Raw genomic sequence first — 6,000 nt, 5'->3', positions numbered from 1 at the left:
ATCAAGGTCACCCATTAGGCGTAGGTTTGTCTTGCACTCTTCAGTTTTGGATGCAACAGAGTATATTTCTTTCCATTATGTTGTTTATGGGTACTATACTTTTTGTTGCAATTAGCCATTTATCTCATATATTAGTTCTTCCCCGCCTCATAATGTGTAGTGTCAAAAAACGTCTTACATTATAGGACGGAGGGAGTATCAAGTTCTCATAAAGAGTGAATGAGTGAACCCAATGGCCAAATTTTCTGGCTCCGCCCCTGGTTCCAACCAGGAGCCTGGGGATTCATCTTCCCCGTCGACAGCTCATAAGTGGGAGGCGAGCTGCCCCTTCTCACTGCTGCTGTTGTAGCCACGCCGCAGATCCACCCTTTTGACGGTCACACCCGTGGCCTCGTTTAGCGCCACCTCGACCATTGTCCACCTGGTGCCATGTGTCGGCGTCCCTTCCGGCACTAGACTCTCCCCAACCTCCTCAATCAGAGTGGAACTGGGAGGGACAAATCACAAAAGCTTAACCGCCGGAACTCGACACTGGAAAATGCATAAGGTCGATTAATAGCATCGGATCGACATACCTCCTGATTGGTTGCTTGAGGAATTCCATCACCGTCGGCCTCCACTCCCTCACTCCCTTGATTTTGAAGTTCAAAAATGGCGGACGCGTTTGGGGAAGAACAGACTCGCCCTTTGACCGAAAGCACTTTTCCGAGCCACGGATCAGACAGAAATAGAGAAAGATGATCCACGGCTCACCTCATCGGCGGTGACGGTCATCCAGAAACCCATCCGCCCACGCCGCTAGCCTGGCCCATGAATGGCCTCTGACCCATACGTATTTCACTACAGTTCTCTTTTACCACCAGCCCTTTAACGCACCGTATAAACTATTGGCCCACATCCCCATGCATTAACGAACGGAGAAGATATCAGGCACATATGTGCTCGTGACCTGTTACTCCACGTCCCATTATGAGCAGTTATTTCACATTATGTCACAATACTTATGGCTATTCTTCCTTATTTTACAAGGTTTACATAAGGAGGGAGAATGCCAGCAGCTGGAATTCTGGGCTAGAAAAGGAGCAAATATTATAGACCTATTCTGCACAACTCCAAAAGTCCTCAAACTCCACGGAATACCTTATAATAAATAATGAAAAACCCTCGCCAAAGATGAAGACCAGGGGCCCCACACCCTGTCCATGAGGGTGGGGGCGCCCCCCTAGGGCGCGCCCCCCTACCTCGTGGGCCCCCTGGTGGCTCTCCGATGACCATCTTCTCCTATATGAAGTCTTTCGTCGAGAAAAAAACAAGAAGCAACCTTTCGGGATGAAACTCCACCGCCACGAGGTGGAACCTTGACGGAACCAATCTGGGGCTCCGACAAAGCTGTTCTGCTGGGGAAACTTCTCTCCCGGAGGGGGAAATCATCGCCATCGTCATCCCCAACGCTCCTCTCATCGCGAGAGGGTAATCTCCATCAACATCTTCATTAGCACCATCTCATCTCAAAACCCTAGTTCATCTCTTGTATCTAATTCTTGTCTCCAAGTCCGGGATTGTTGCTAGTAGTGTTAATTACTCCTTGTAGTTGATGCTAGTTGGTTTAATTGGTGGAAGAACATATGTTCAGATCTTTTATGCATATTATTACCCCTCTGATTATGAACATGAATATGCTTTGTGAGTAATTACGTTTGTTCCTGGGGACAAGGGAGAAGTCTTGCTATTAGTAGTCATGTCAATTTGGTATTTGTTCCATATTTTGATGAGATGTATGTTGTCTAGCCTCTAGTGGTGTTATGTGAACGTCGACTACATAACACTTCACCGTTATTTGGTCCTAGAGGAAGGCATTGGGAAGTAATAAGTAGATGATGTGTTGCTAGAGTGACAGAAGCTTAAACCCTAGTTTATACGTTGCTTCATAAGGGGCTGATTTGGATCCATATGTTTCATGCTATGGTTAGGTTTACCTTAATACTTTTGTTGTAGTTGCGGATGCTTGCAATAGAGGTTAATCATAAGTGGGATGCTTGTTCAAGTAAGAGCAGAACCCAAGCACCGGTCCACCCACATGCCAAATTATCAAAGTACCGAACGCGGATCATATGAACGTGATGAAAACTAGCTTGACGATATTCCCATGTGTCCTCGGGAGAGCTTTTTCTTATATAAGAGTTTGTCCAGGCTTGTCCTTTGCTACAAAAAGGATTGGGCCACCTTGCTGCACTTTATTTACTTTTGTTACTTGTTGCTCGTTACAAATTATCTTATCACAAAACTATCTGTTGCCACTTATTTCAGTACTTGCAGAGAATACCTTGCGGAAAACCGCTTATCATTTCCTTCTGCTCCTCATTGGGTTTGATACTCTTACTTATCGAAAGGACTACGATAGATCCCCTATACTTGTGGGTCATCAATAAGTATCCCGATTATTGTCACTTCGGGGTTAACGGATCATAACACATAATAGGTGACTATAGACTTGCAAGATAGGATCAAGAACTCTCATATATTGATGAAAACATAATAGGTTCAGATCTGAAATCATGGCACTCGGGCCCTAGTGACAAGCATTAAGCATAGCAAAGTCATAGCAACATCAATCTCAGAACATAGTGGATACTAGGGATCAAACCCTAACAAAACTAACTCGATTACATGATAAATCCCATCCAACCCATCACCATCCAGCAAGCCTACGATGGAATTACTCACGCACGGCGGTGAGCATCATGAAATTGGTGATGGAGGATGGTTGATGATGACGATGGCGACGAATTCCCCTCTTCGGAGCCCCGAACGGACTCCAGATCAGCCCTCCCGAGAGGTTTTAGGGCTTGGCGGCGGCTCCGTATCGTAAAACACGATGAATTCTTCTCTCTGATTTTTTCCCCGAAACACAATATATAGAGTTGGAGTTGGAGTCAGAGAGGCACCAGGGGGCCCACGCTGTAGGGGGGCACGCCCTAGGGGGGCAGGCACGCCCCCACCCTCGTGGATAGGTGGTGGGCCCCCTGGCCTTCATCTTTTGCAGGTATTTTTTATATTTTCCAAAAAGTTGCTCCGTGAAGTTTCAGGTCATTCTGAGAACGTTTGTTTCTGCACATAAATAACACCATGGTAATTCTGCTAAAAACAACGTCAGTCCGGGTTAGTTCCATTCAAATCATGCAAGTTGGAGTCCAAAACAAGGGCAAAAGTGTTTGGAAAAATAGATACGACGGAGACGTATCACTTAGTAAATGTGATTTCAGTTTTATCATATCTATAGAGAGAATTTACCTTTACTACCGGTGTCGGGTTATCAAGACCATAAGTTTCTTCAATAGGTAATGGATTAAGATCATATGTTTCTTCAACGGGCGGTAAATTAAGACCATGTATTTCTTCAATAGGAGGTAAATTCTTAATATCTTCAGCTTTAATACCTTTTTCTTTCATAGATTTCTCTGCCTCTTGCATATCTTCAGGACTGAGAAATAGAATACCCCTCTTCTTCGGAGTTGGTTTAGGAATAGGCTCAGGAATTGGCTCCGGAGGTGTCCAATTATTTTCATTTGTCAACATATTATTCAATAGAATTTCAGCTTCATCTGGTGTTCTTTCCCTAAAAACAGAACCAGCACAACTATCCAGGTAATCTCTGGAGGCATCGGTTAGTCCATTATAAAAGATATCAAGTATTTTATTTTTCTTAAGAGGATGATTAGGCAAAGCATTAAGTAATTGGAGAAGCCTCCCCAAAGCTTGTGGGAGACTCTCTTCTTCAATTTTCACAAAATTATATATATCCCTTAAGGCAGCTTGTTTCTTATGAGCAGGGAAATATTTAGCAGAGAAGTAATAAATCATATCCTGGGGACTACGCACACAACCAGGATCAAGAGAATTAAACTATATCTTAGCATCACCCTTTAATGAGAACAGAAATATTTTAAGGATATAAAAGTAGCGAGTTCTCTCATCATTAGTGAACAGGGTAGCTATATCATTTAATTTAGTAAGATGTGCTGCAACAGTTTCAGATTCATAGCCATGAAAAGGATCAGATTCAACCAAAGTAATTATATCAGGATTAATAGAGAATTCATAATCCTTATCGGTAACATAGATAGGTGAAGTAGCAAAAGCAGGGGCAGGTTTCATCCTAGCATTTAGAGATTGCTTATTCCATTTAGCTAATAACCTCTTGAGTTCATATCTATCTTTGCAAGCTAAAATAGCTAAAGAAGCTTCTTTATTAAAAACATAACCCTCAGGAATAACATGCAAGTCTTCTTCATCAATTTCATCAGTATTATCAGATTCAATATTTTCAATCTCTCTAGCCCTAGCAAGTTGTTCATCAAGAAATTCACCAAGTGGCACAGTAGTATCAAGCATAGAAGTAGTTTCATCATAAGTATCATGTATAGCAGAAGTGGCATCATCAATAACATGCGACATATCAGAACAAATAGCAGAAGCAGGTTTAGGTGTCGCAAGCTTACTTAAAACAGAAGGTGAATCAAGTGCAGAGCTAGATGGCAGTTCTTTACCTCCCCTCGTAGTTAAGGGATAAATCTTAGTTCTCAGATCTTTCCAGTTCTTCATAATGATAAGCAGATATAAATCCCAAGTGACTCAAAGAATAGAGCTATGCTCCCCGGCAACGGTGCCAGAAAATAATCTTGATAACCCACAAGTATAGGGGATCACAACAGTTTTCCAGGGTAAAATATTCAACCCAAATTTATTGATTCGACACCAGGGGAGCCAAAGAATATTCTCAATTGTTAGCAGCTGAGTTGTCAATTCAACCACACCTGGAAACTTAGTATTTGCAGCAAAGTAATATGATAGTAGTGGTAATGGTAGCAAAATGTAACAGTAGTAAAAGTAATGTTTTTGGTATTTTGTAGTGATGATAGGAATAGCAACGGGAAAGTAAATAAGCGAAGAAAAATATATGGAAAGCTCGTAGGCAATGGATCGGTGATGGAGAATTATGCCGGATGCGGTTCATCATGTAACAGTCATAACCTAGGGTGACACAGAACTAGCTCCAGTTCATCAATGTAATGTAGGCATGTGTTCCGAATATAGTCATGCATGCTTATGGAAAAGAACTTGCATGACATCTTTTGTCCTACCCTCCCGTGACAGCGGGGCCCTTACGGAAACTAAGGGATATTAAAGCCTCCTTTTAATAAAGTACCGGAACAAAGCATTAACACATAGTGAATACATGAACTCCTCAAACTACGGTCATCACCGGTAAGTATCCTGATTATTTTCACTTCGGGGTTAATTGATCATAACACATAATAGGTGACTATAGACTTGCAAGATAGGATCAAGAACTCTCATATATTGATGAAAACATAATAGGTTCAGATCTGAAATCATGGCACTCGGGCCCTAGTGACAAGCATTAAGCATAGCAAAGTCATAGCAACATCAATCTCAGAACATAGTGGATACTAGGGATCAAACCCTAACAAAACTAACTCGATTACATGATAGATCTCATCCAACCCATCACCGTCCAGCAAGCCTACGATGGAATTACTCACGCAAGGCGGTGAGCATCATGAAATTGGTGATGGAAGATGGTTGATGATGACGATGGCGAAGGATTCCCCTCTCCGGAGCCCCGAACGGACTCCAGATCAGCCCTCTCGAGAGGTTTTAGGGCTTGGCGGCGGCTTCATATCGTAAAACGTGATGAATCCTTCTCTCTGATTATTTTCTCCTTGAAACACAATATATAGAGTTGGAGTTGGAGTCGAAGGAGCTCCAGGGGGCCCATGAGGTAGGGGGAGCGCCCCCCACCCTCGTGGACAGGTGGTGGCCCCCTGGCCTTCATGTTTTGCAGGTATTTTTTATATTTTCCAAAAAAGTTGCTCCGTGAAGTTTCAGGTCATTCCGAGAGCGTTTGTTTGTGCACATAAATAACACCATGGTAATTCTGCTGAAAACAGCATCAGTCCGGGTTAGTTCCATTCAAAT

The sequence above is a fragment of the Triticum aestivum genome, chromosome 1A, assembly GCF_018294505.1.
Source record: "Triticum aestivum cultivar Chinese Spring chromosome 1A, IWGSC CS RefSeq v2.1, whole genome shotgun sequence".
Lineage (NCBI taxonomy): Eukaryota > Viridiplantae > Streptophyta > Magnoliopsida > Poales > Poaceae > Triticum > Triticum aestivum.
The sequence above is the reverse complement of the archived record's forward strand: the minus strand, read 5'-3'. Positions refer to the sequence as shown.